The following is a 13,275-nucleotide window of genomic DNA, read 5'->3' as shown; positions in this document are numbered from 1 at the left end:
CATCTGTTGCTAAAATTTACAATAAATAAATTTTCTTGTAAATAACATTACATTTCCCATAGATACTTAACTTTAGCCTCAAAAATCAGTTTGCCCTACAGTCACAGTTTTGGACTTGCAGCTGGGGATTGGGAAGTAGAGTAAGCATATAAAGTTCATGCAGGTGGAGAACTATATATGTATGTGTTCTCAATCAAAATGATATATGAGACAATAGATTAATAGCTCGGGTGCACAAAAGTACACGACAAAGGGCGTTGTGACCCATCATAGACACAGTCACAGGTATGCTTTCACTGGAAGGGTACAGTTGCTATCAGAAAGCATCTAAGTCTGAGGAGACCAGTGAGCACGGAACATCTTTAACTGAATTTGAACTGTAGCTAGTAAACACATAGTTTGTAGTTAATGGGACTCGAGAACAAGTCTCTTACCTTGAAAATATGGGTGCCTAAGATTGGACTAGCCATATATTGTCATAAGTCTATATATGTCAGCTTTTAATCCACCAAAATTTAGTCAAAGAGGAGTTATTGATTTATATATTATCTATCTCAGACAGCTAGCAACACTAAGCACAAAATTGATTTTAATGCTGACATCGATAGGAACACACAGAGTTAATTGCAAGACCTAACTGGATGTGCCCAATAACCTGAATGCTATGGAACCATGGGCTGACCCAGAATTTGAGATGTGGATATTCAAAATTTCGAAAGGCGTAAATTTTTTTTTGACAGCCCAAATTTCATAAATTACAACAATACTTTCAAAACAAAGATTGAATTTATCACTAGTCAGCTCACCTCGCGCTCAGGTTTGATTTCGCCCAGGCCTGTTTCTGCTTGCTCGCCCACGCCCAAAAGGGCACTGACTGCGGAGCGGTGGAGCTGTGGAGGCCCTGCCGCCCTGGCAAAGCGGCAGTGCCATGCTCTAACCACATGCGCCACACCATGCACGCCCGAGCCCTGCACCCTTGCCTAGCTGCAATGCTAGCCTAGCTGCTGCCCGCGTCTCGCGGCCCGCCCGACTGCCAAGCCTGTGATCTCATCTGTCTGCCCGACCGCGGAGGCCCTGCCGTCATTCGTCCTCCCGGTTGATGAGCCCCTACCGCCATCTGTTTGCCTGGCCTCATCGCACCCTCACCGCCGGGATCGCTGATTCGAGGAGCTAGGACTTGCAGCTGGGGATTGGGAATCGAGGGATCGAGAGAGCACACGAGCTCTTGGTCTGTCGGTCAGGCTGGCCAATTGGCTACCTGGCCGCTAATGGACCTATAGGCCGTCAGGTGGGAAGGGGTGGGACATGGGCTGCTATGATTTTCTAGCACGAAGTAGAAACTAGAAGTTTAGAAGCCTATTATTTTGCGTGATATTATTATTTTTGCTCCATATACATATATAATACACTACATATATAAATTTTTTTGCCATAAATAATGGGTATTCAGCTGAATACCCTTGATATAGTGTAGACCCGCCCCTGTTACCTATGGACGACAAATGTTTAGTAGTTCACGTAGAGAACATAGTCGAGTCTTACATTTTTTTCCTTTTGCTAGTTTCATTGCAAAGATAACACTACTAGAAAACTGCACATTCGTCCGTGGACGTTAGTACCGGTCACGGTTTCGGCCGGTATTAACACTCACATTTAGTACCGGGCCTATGTAACAGTGCACCTGGGAGCCAATTAGTACCGACTGGTGGCTCCAGCCAGCACTAAGGTGAGCCACCGACAGTCGCCTGCAACGGCTAGCGACCATTTAGTACCGGCTGGAGCCACCAGCCGGTACTAATGCGCTGACTACAAATTGGCGCCTTCTTCCTCCCCGAGCCCGAGCCAGCGCCATTTCACCAGAGCAGCTCGAGCTCGGGTTCTTCTTCCCCTTAGAGAGGTGCCTCCATTTTTTCTAGTTTTAGTGAGTGTTCTAGTCATCCAAGTGGGCCAAAGGTTTGCAACTTCATTTTCTCTTTATCAATTGTCTTCATGCTTCGTTTTATGCTCCATAGTTAGAGGAATTTGTGATTTTAGAAATAGTGAGAATGAGCATGATTTCTTTGATTTATTCATTGATTTGAGGTATATAGAACCCATGACTTCAATTGGAGCGAAGATTTTATGGTTAGGTTGAATGTGGATAATTTATAGATATATTTTTCAATCATTTCCAATATATTAGAAATGATTGTAGTATATTTTTTAATTTTCGAATGAGATGAGTATATATAGACAGTGGAAATTTTTAAGATGAGTTTAGAGAGTTCATGTGATTTACTTGCATATATGACCATAATGTGGATATTTATTTATTTTAATGAATTATTAAAAGAAGTATAATAGAAATTTTTTTATTATGAAAGAATTATTTTGACTCTCTAGTGATGTATTTATCCAGGCTCACATTGAAACCATCTAGAAGCTTAAAAAATCTTTATTTTGAAACAAGAATACATCGTTAATCTCCATTCAACGATGATGACACTACATTTCGGGGATACACGATGCGCTATAAGAATGTTGTCAATAGGTTGGTCGCAACACCAGCATTTTCGGTTAATCCGAACACAACATTTGGCGCAGGGTCGAGGTTACCGACATATACATTTTCCGAAATAAAGTTTTTTTTTCTTCTAGATGGTTTCTGGATATTGATCCAAAGATTATTCGCCTGAAACTGAAGGGTGTCAAAATAATTAGGAGTATAGAGATTTATTTCAATTAATTAGATATTTATTTCAATTAATTTATTCAGATTTTTTGATTGAGAATTAATGTGATTTTGTATTGTAGTTCACAGACACTTATCAGCAAGTGTGAAATGTAAATGAAGTAGTGTTGCTATAATTGGGGCATTAGTCACATTGTGACTGCTCTGTCACAGCTCTTTCTAGACCCTTCATTATGTAGATAGGGTGAGGTTAGGACCGACGAAGAATAACGGCTTAGACAGAGCTGTGACATAGCACGGCACACAATGATGACTAATGCCTCAATAGCAACTCTAATTTGATTACATTTCATATTTCATGGTAAGTACCTGCGCAATTCGTATATGAGGATATAATGATATACATATTTTAATTGTAATTGTGAGAGTAATTCTTTGTCTTTTTTATATGTTTTCATTGTTATTTGTAAGAGTAAGTAATCTGATCATTGTAATTGTAATAGTAATTATTATTTGCATTGTAATTGTAAGAGTTTTTTCAATCAATTTGCAAATTAATGTGATTTATTCCAATTAATTTATTCATATTTTATTGTAATTGGAAGAATTTATAATGTTGTGAAAAATAATAGTGTTTTCCAGTAAAATATGACTTCAGCAGCTGGAGGGAGTGGAGCCAGTGGGGGTGATCATTGTCCTTCTGGAGAGAAGGGCACAACTCCAGTAGGTCGTCGGTGCAAGAAACCTAGTGCTTTTCATAAGGCAGCGCTCCGTTATTTGGAAAAAGAATATTGTTGACGCAAAAATCAACACACTGCAATCCGAGGACAAGTGTTCGCCGAGTCACGAAAAGTCAACCAAGCGTGCCAGTCAATTTGACCTGAAATTGACAAGGGAGAAAACAAAGTCAAATTCGAGAGCGTATCGGCTGGGATTCCGAATATCTCTCAGATGGGCATATCGGCAAGCTTTGCCGATACTATAGACGACAAAAGGGTATTAAATGCACGCGCATAGTAAAAGAGCGCATCGGCAGGATCAGCCGATGCACTAAATGACAAAACCGGCTTTGAACAGCCGATCCTGTATGTATGACAAGATCTAAGCTACGAATGTGTAACTCAGATGATGTGAGCTAAAAACAGATCTAAACCGGCTCTTGAGATAACAAAAATGTTACATCAAAAACTAAAGCTGATCTAGTATGTTTTTAGATGTGATAATGGCCAAAAAGCATAGGAAAACCTACAAATCTAGTCGATATCGATAATTGGTGAATAAATCTAGACGAGATGACAGAGATGTGCCCGGAAATCAAAGCCTAGATAAACTCGACAACTTTTGAATAAATTTGAATGAAGCTACAGCGATGGGCCCGGTAGATAAAGCTCAAATATACTCAGTAAAACAAAAACTCACTAGCAAATCAAGTCGCTCGAATGTGAGGCGTCCTTGATCAACTTGAAAGAACTCATCGAAAAAAGAAGAGAAAAGGTGAAGTCGCCGAAAAAAGTGCAAAGGAATTGTAAAGTTGTGTTGTATTGGATGTATATCTAGTTTTTCCGGTACCTTACAACTGATGTATATAGCCTAGCGCTATCAAGTCCTAGCCGATTACGGCAAACATTACTTGACCCTAAAGAAAAGACTACCTAAAAGATAAACTACTTAAAATATTACAACTGAATCATCAAGATTTTTGTAGAGTCCGGATCCTCTTCTCCTTCCTTGACTTCATCGGCAACTCTCCATCGGCCGAGCACCAGAGCTAGCGGATCAGCATCTTCAAAGCATATTCCTCTGGCCCATCGGACGGACTCCATTGGCCGATTCCAACCCTGTGCATTTTTTGGTTTCTTCCAAATCGGCCACCTTCCCTTCACAGAAATCACCTTCCTTGACAGGTTTCAAAAAATGGTGTCAACACATGCCCCCTAGTTTCAGAATAATTTATTTTGTTCCGAAAAACTACAACCAGTATTCAAAGCCATTCCTCGTACCCCGTGCATACGGCTTACCCCATACGATCGGGTAAAACTCTTCTTTGCCCCTGGCCTTTCACCTTTCGTCTTTTCACTTACCCAGACTGGGCCATAAATATCACCTTCCATTCTTGTATCGGTAACAAGTCTCCATTATCTACGGAGCCTCCTCTCTTCCTTCTTCAGCAAAAACCCTAGGTCTTCCTGTAGCAATGGCGGGCTCCAAGCGCCCCGATGAGGGTCCCTCTAATGCCCAGCCGGCAATCCGTCGCCGCGTGGAGTAAGCCCCTCTTTCTTCCGTCTTCGGATTACCATGCTTTTGTTCAACTTCGATCTCTAATTTCTTTGCCTCTTTTCTGTAAAGTGATGATGCCTCTTCCAGTTCCTCCAACTTGGAGGGACCCCCTTTTCCTGGTGTTCCCGAGAGCACCAAGGAGTACATTCGCCAGCTCCTTCGCGAGAAGGACGAAGCTCGGCAAAATTATTCCCAAGAGACTATCTGGTCTCAATACCTTGCCGCTGAACTGGAGGCGGCGCAATCCGATCGGGCAATCCTCCAGGCCTAGCTCACCGCCGCCGACTCCAGGGTCGCTTGTAAGTTGCCGCTTCCGAAGCATTGCTCTCTCCTATTTTTCTAACTCCTTTTCTGACATCTTACTTCAGTCTTGGAGTCGTAGGTCCAAACCCTCCATGCCGCAGCCACCACCGCGACCAGGTCGTTGAACGCTCACGGTGACACCATCGCTGCCCGTCTACAGGACATCCCCAATCGCGTCCGGGAGGTCACCAAACATGGGGTCTGCCGCGGCGCCGCTGTAGCCCTCGCCACTGCCCAGTTTCAAACTGATCACGACCTCCTGCAGGTCAAACCAGTCCACCTTCTGCTGGGCAGCGAGGACTGGTGGGTCTTTGAAGAGCTCGCCGATGACAAGGAGATGGCAGCCGCCGCCATCTCCGAAGATGTCTGTATAGAGGCGGTCATCGGCAACGTCTTTGCCGATGATTAGATTTCTAGGAGTAGCATCTTCCTAGAAACAATCTTTTTCTGTATCGGCCAGATCCTTAGACCGGCCCCTTTGTAAATAGTATTATTAATGAAGTATTTCCCTTTTCCTACCAATTCCCATTGCAATTTCCCAATTGACGTTGCAAAAAACCAACTATGACCCGAATTTGAACAATCTGGATTGTGTAGATTTTTTGCACTAAGGGCGACACATATCGTGTCGGCCATAACAATTCAACCGATAACTCAATTAATCGGCTATCCATCCACCCAAATGCTAGGGTAATACTTCTTCAAATATTTTCCGCTAAGAGCTCTAGAATACTCTTCCCCTTCGAGTGTCTCTAAAATATAAGCATTGCTAGGAACGCATCTGTTTACTCTGAATGGTCCTTCCCACGTTGGCGACCATTTGCCAAATTTTGAACTCTTTGTTCCTATAGGCAGTATCAACTTCCAAACCAATTCCCCTTGCTCAAAGGTTTTGGCTTTTACTTTTTTATCATACCATCGGCTAACTCTGGCTTTATTTGCCTCAACATTTTTGAGAGCCTTCAGCCGATGGCCAGCCAAATCCTCTAATTCATCTTTCATCAGAGCAGAATATTCATCGGCCGTCAATTGATTCTGAAACGTGACATGCCGTGAATCAAGTTTCAACTCCCATGGGAGAACAGCTTCATGTCCGTATACCAAATGATATGGAGATACCTTTGTAGCACCATGACAAGCCATTCTGTATGCCCATAAAGCTTCATGAAGCACAATATGCCACTTTCTAGGATATTCATCAATCTTTCTCTTGATCAATTTGATGACCCCTTTATTAGATGCTTCTGTCTGACCGTTAGCTTGGGCATAATATGGAGAAAAATTCAGCAATTTAATCCCCATTCCAGTAGCAAATTCCTCAAATTCATCTGACGTAAACATAGTACCCTAATCAGGTCGTAATGGACTGTGGAATACCAAACCGATAGATAATATGTTCTTTGACGAATTCAATCATCTCTTTTGATGTAACATTTTTCAGAGGAATTGCTTCAACCCACTTGGTGAAATAATCAGTGGCCACCAAGATAAACTTATGATTTTTACTGGATGGAGGATATATCTGGCCAATCAAATCAATTACCCATCCTCTAAACGTCCACAGCTTGATTATGGGATTCATGGCTGACGCAGGAACTCTTTGCACGCTCCCAAACTTCTAACATTCTTGGCAACCTCTGTAATATGTGAAGCAATCTTCCAGCATCGTTGGCCAAAAATATCCATTCCTCCTGATCACCCATTTCATCTTATACGCCGATTGATGGGATCCACAGACACCTTTGTGAATTTCACCCATTAACACCTTTGCTTCTTCTTTATCAATGCATTTGAGCAGAACCCCATCAATTGTCCGATAATATAAATCTTCCTCCAACAATACATACTTGATTGCCTAGAATCTGATTTTTCTGTTCACCTTCTTGGATGGATCTTTCAAATAATCAATAATCTCTTTCCTCTAATCATTGGCTGTTAACTCCAAGGCCATTATTCCTTCCATCGGCCGATATCCTGAAGCATGCTGAGTCAGCCGATTTGCATCACTGTTATGAAATTTGGGAACATGCTCGATGGTTACCTTCTTGAATTCTTTCAGGAGCCGGAGACATTTTTCATGATATAATTGTAAAATATCATCTTTGCATTCATACTCCCCAACTAATTGATTGATCACCAGCATAGAATCTCCAAAAATCTCAACAGCATCGGCTTTGATTTTTCAAAGTAATTGAATCCCCTTGAGAATAGCACGATACTCAGCTTGATTATTGGTTGCAGAGACTTCAATCAGAAATGAGAACTCAAAATTTACCCCCCGAGGGGAAATCAGCACCACACCAATTCCAGAACCGTTCCCACACGAAGATCCATCAAAGAATAAAGTCCAAGGAACAAGATCTATCATGTTTAGCTCTTCTCCACAATGTTGCACAACAAAATCGGCTACAGATTAACCCTTAACTGCTTTAGCCGATTCATATCTCAAATCAAATTCTGATAATGCCAAAATCCACTTCCCTATTCTCCCTTTTAAAATCGGCAATGAGAGCATATATCTAATAACATCATCTTTGCTCACAACAACACATTCAGCCAACAATAAATAATGTCTAAGCTTGGTACAGAAGAAGTATAAGCAAAGACATAATCTCTCGACGGGAAAATACCTGGTCTCAGCATCCAGCAACCTTCTACTCACAAATTAAATAGCTCTTTCTTTTCCTTCAAATTCTTGAATAAGGGCCGATCCGATAGCACGCTCATCAGCCGATAAATACAATTTAAACGGCTTGTGCTTTTGGGGAGGAACCAACACTGGAGGCTTTACCAGATAATGTTTGATTTCATCCAATGCCTTCTGATGTTCCTCTCTCCATACAAATTCTTGATCGGCCTTCAACTTCAGTAAAGAACTGAACGGCAGAATTTTTCCTGACAAATTAGATATAAATCTTTGAATAAAATTAATCTTGCCGATAAATGACTGAAGTTCAACCTTCGTTGTAGGGGCTTCAACTTTGTCAATGGCTGATATAGTCTTCTGACTAACTTCAATCCCTCGCTCATGTACCATAAAACCCAAGAATTGGCCAGCTGATACACCAAAAGCGCACTTGTTTGGATTCATCTTTAAACCATGTCTTCTGGTGCATTCCAAAGCTCTACGCAGATCGGCCAAATGTTCTTGGTGCCCCTTTGACTTCACAACCACGTCATCAATGTATATCTCCACAATTTTGCCGATGAGTTCATGAAAGATATAATTCATGGCTCTCTGGTACGTAGCACCGGCATTTTTTAATCCGAAGGTCATGACTACCCACTCGAATAAACCGAGATGTCCTTGACATCTGAATGCAGTCTTGTGGATGTCTTCCTCTGCCATAAAAACCTAATTGTATCCAGCATTGCCATCCATAAAACTGATCGCTTTGTGCCCAGCAGCAGCATCTACCAACATATCAGCTATCGGCATAGGGTAACCATCCATCGGCGTACTTTGTTGAGATCTCTGAAATCAATGCACACTCGTAGTTTGTCATTCTTCTTATAAACAGGAACCACATTAGAAATCCATTCAGCATAACGACACTGCCAAATAAAATTAGCTTCAATTAACCATTTGATCACAGCCTTTATATCTGGCAAAATCTTAGGATTGCACCGTCTTGCTCCTTGTTGGTGTGGCCGATATCCCAGTTTTATAGGAAAACGATGTTCTACAATAGACCTATCCAAGCCAGGCATCTCATAGTATTCCCAAGCAAAGCAATCTTTGTATTCTTTTAATAAACTCTTCAATTCCTGTTTGTATTTGGGATCCAAATTGGCACTAATAAACGTCGGCCTTGGTCTATCACCATCTCCAATATCAATTTCTTCTAACAAATCGGCCGACGTAAATCCCTGTCCCAATTTCCCTTCTTCTTCTAGGAACTCATCCATTAGGAACTTTCTGAAGAACCGACTACTTGGATCAGTGTGGAACTGTTACTGGCCGATTCACCATCGGCCTTAGCCTTGACACGCCAGACTTGTGATTTGACTCCTTTCTTGTTCAGAGAATGTTCTCGCTCTTCTTCAACGATCTCCAGCTGGCGTAGCCTATGAACACGTTGCTTCTGAGACCTGGTCAAACCTCCTGGACACCACTGAAATTGATCAGTGTGATCAGGCTCATGTTCTGGATCTCTTCGCATCGGCTGATCATCTTGCACTCTTTCATTCGCCATCTGCTCTAGCTGATCGTGTGCAGGCACTCTTCTCCCAGCAGGATCACATAGCATTGTCCTATCCCCCAGTCAATCAGGCACCGATACCCTTTTTCCTAGCCGATCATGCACAGGAGTGCGCTCACGCCGATAGGGCTCATGACGCGACCTTTCATATGATCGGCTGCCTTGACCATTGCATTCGGGAAAATCATATGCCGATGGCAATGTCAACCCTTCTTTCCAGCAGTAGACAAAGAAAGGACACCTCCAATGACCTTGCTCGCGTCGTTCTTCTTCTTCTCTATGTTGCCACCTTTCACGATCACGCTAAAACTTGTTCAACAGCATTTGAGACGTTACACGTCTACGTGGTGCCGATGAATGTTCAGCATCCTTCATTGGACCCTTTCCTTTGACCTCATCGGCTGCTATCTGCACTTTAGGATCAACAGCCCCAGATCTCTTGGCCGATGATGACGTCAGAATCTTGGCTTGAGGAAAACCCTCATCTCTGGCCATATCAACCATGTTCGGGGCGAAAGGATGTCCGTCGATCTTCAACATCTTGTTGGGAGCCTCAAATTTCAATCTCCCTTGTTCGAAAGCCATCTGAATCTGCTGTTGGAAGACCTTGCACTCATTTGTGTCATGCAACGTGGCGTTGTGCCACTTGCAGTACTTCATATTCTTGAGCTCGTTCTCCGATGGAATCTTGTGATGTGGCTTCAAATTGATCAACCCTTCCGACGATAACAAGTCAAAGATCTTGTCGGCTTTGGTGATGTCAAACCCATATGACTCAGGCTCTTTCTTCCCAAATGGACACGCCACTGGCTTCTTGCTGTTCTGTATCCACTCAGCCGATGTGACCGTTTCTTGATTCTCTTCAGACTCATCATTAGCAGAATATTCCACATAGTTGATCTTCTTTTGAAAAGGCTTCTTGGACTCGTAGGATCGAGTCTCTCCTGTCATCTGACTCGCGATCTGGCTAATACTTTCAAACTCATACGATGCATATGATGACGGTGCTTAAGTGCCATTTTCACCCGTCAACTATACTCAATAATAAAGGAAAATTACATGCCTTACTCACATATTTGTATCACTAACCTCGCTCCACAGTTGTTTTCGAGTTTTGCACATTTCAAATGAGCAAGAGCGGAATAAGACGAAAACATGCAGCAGACGCCACATAACTATGCAGAATATCGCATCCGGCGTCACACCCTTACAAAGAGGGCCCACATGTCAGAGGAAATGGGGCCTCCACGCAAGATGCACTAGAGGATAAGGATAAGATCCAACGAATCAACCACCTAGCAAAGGATCAGCACGAACACCTGACAGGTGGGGTCGGCCGACCCCTAGGGTCGGCCGACCCCTAGGGTCGGCCGAACCTGGCCTAAAACACGTCCAGGTGCATCTCGAGGAGGAGTCATGGCCAAGGCACCTGATCACCTTCCATATATGCATTGGCGGGAAACCGACCTCCAAGTAGTATAAATAGGGCCTCTCTCCCCCCTCCTTTCAACACACACACACACACACTTCATTCCATTCTCTCCAAGAAGGCTCTCTTTTCTCTTGCTCTCTTAGCTAGGTAGTGGAGCTAGGCTGGTTCTCTTTAGCGAGCAAGTCGTCCTCGGGGCCGTTGAGCAATCCTCGGCTCCTGGTATGGCTTTGTATCCAACTTGTCAGACTTCTATTCATAATTTAGAGTTCTGCCATGGTTGCTTTACTATCTTGATAGTTTATCAATCCATGCTTAGATCGTTCATAAGTTATGCTATGGTCTTGGTTAGGCCAGATGATCCGGGTACGGATAGAGGTTCGTTGTGCTTTCGGGCTTGTTCTAATGTTTTACTCATCCATCCGAAGGGTGGGAGACCTGGGGGCACTAGAGTAGTGACTTCATACACGAGCGTGGTGCTCGGGTATGCGGGATCCTTCGGATATGACCGTGCTCCACGGTGTGACTGGGGTAGATGGAAGGTAGTGACAGCCCTGTCCGTATGGCGTAACAGCGGTGTTGCATTTAGCGTACTCCCCGACGTTCAAGTTCGGTGTAGGAGTTCATGCAAAGAGGTAACGGGACTGGATGTACTCCGGTACGGGACCTTCTCCCCGCTATCCCATTTTCCTGGCACCTGCAGTCCTAACCATGATCTAACATGACCCCAGCTTTGGATAGAAGCACTAGGACACCTAACCTAGTCTAAGCTCCAGCTGACTTGACGTAGGATAGAGTAGTTCCTTGTTTTATAGTTTCTCTCCTTTATTCCTTCCTCTTGGAATGTGGATGTGTGCTGTGTCACATTCCCTTGCTTATTCTTTATTTGTACTTACCTCTGTTAGAGCATTGCCTATTACTTGAGGCACAATGTCATGGTTAATGTTGAGTACAATACCTTTGCCGCTGCCATCCTTTGGGACACAAATAAATGACGATACCCTTACTCTCCGGGTGAAATGCTACAATAGTATATTCGTGCGCTTGCGGATCCATCTGTAATCGTATTGATTATACCACGAGAGTGGCACCCCTTGGGTGCAGTTGCTAGGATGGGTTCGGCGCCCTCATTTCTAGTGATTGCACTAAGGACTGCCAACAGGCATTTCTGGCGCTGTTGCTAAGAATTAACCATTCCTAGTGATTGCGCTAAGAAATGTCAACAAGCATTTCTGGCGCCGTTGCCCGGGACGGCATGTGGACAAAGATATTGTGCTGATATTAACTTAGACCTTGTACTCAGGATATAGTCTTTACTCTTTCAGGCTAATGTCACTTTATGTCTTCTTTTATTTTTGATTTGAAAGAAGACAGGGGTAGTGTATGACCGGTTTCTCCCTGCCGGAAAACTACACAGACAATCCAGAGAGGCTCGTGAGAAATGCACGACACCACGTCATTCTTCCTCTTGCTATCCTCCCGGCACAGGAACCCATTTCGGAAGCACCACTCGTTCTTGAGGCTATGGCTGAAAAGACTCTCCGCGAGTTCCCCGTCCCCTCCACCGACAATGTGGCCACTGGCCCCAACATCAATGTCGGGGACGTGAACTTCGAGCTCAAATCAAGCTTCATGAATATGGTGCAGGCTAGCCCATTCTGTGGCAAGCCGAACGAGGACGCAAATGTACATTTGCAGAACTTTCTGGAGCTCTGCTACACCGTTGTCATACGGGGTGTCACCGCCGACGTTGTCAAGCTTCGTCTGTTTTCCTTTTCCCTCCAGGGAAAGGTGAAACAGTGGTTTTATAAAGAAAAGGACATCGACACCTGGGCCAAATGCTCCAAGGCGTTCCTCGCAAAATTCTTCCCGCTGGGCAAAATAAAATGCCCTACGCGGAAAAATTTCAAGTTTCCAGCAGACGGGGATGGAATCCATCCCAGAAGCTTGGGAGAGGCTGCAGGAATACATCCTGGCCTGTCCTCATCACGGCATGGACGATTGGTTCGTCCTGCAAAGCTTCTACAACAGGCTCACAACAACATCTCGAGCCAATATTGATGCCACTGCTGGAGGAGCCTTCCTCGACCTGACCATAGCCAAATCCAAAGCATTGGTCGAGAAGATGGTCTCCAATCAGGGGTGGAGCGATGAACGACTCCAACCCCGCACCAAAGGCATGCATACCGTCAAAGAGACGGATATGATTGCCGCGAAGCTGGACCTCCTAATCAAGAAGATGGAGGAAGGGAGCAAACAACCGATCCATGCTCCCGTTTACGCCATGGGTTCGCACTTCACGTGCGAAGTCTGTGGTAATGATGGACACTCGGGGAACGACTGCCCCGAAACCCGTGAAGACTGCGCCTACCTCAACAACAATAACAACAACA

General features: G+C 43.9%; 1 non-coding gene across 1 annotated transcript; it reads right to left on the bottom strand.

Annotated features, from left to right (window-relative positions):
• Positions 1-12,773: 12,773 nt before the first annotated feature.
• LOC120663210 lies at positions 12,774-12,877 on the bottom strand. The gene has a single exon (XR_005670429.1). It is a non-coding gene; the product is annotated as a small nucleolar RNA R71 (small nucleolar RNA).
• Between the last annotated feature and the right edge of the window lie 398 nt (positions 12,878-13,275).

The sequence above is a fragment of the Panicum virgatum genome, chromosome 2N (genome assembly GCF_016808335.1).
Source record: "Panicum virgatum strain AP13 chromosome 2N, P.virgatum_v5, whole genome shotgun sequence".
NCBI classification, from domain to species: domain Eukaryota; kingdom Viridiplantae; phylum Streptophyta; class Magnoliopsida; order Poales; family Poaceae; genus Panicum; species Panicum virgatum.
Note: the sequence above shows the minus strand (reverse complement) of the source record. Positions and strands in the feature narration are given on the sequence as shown.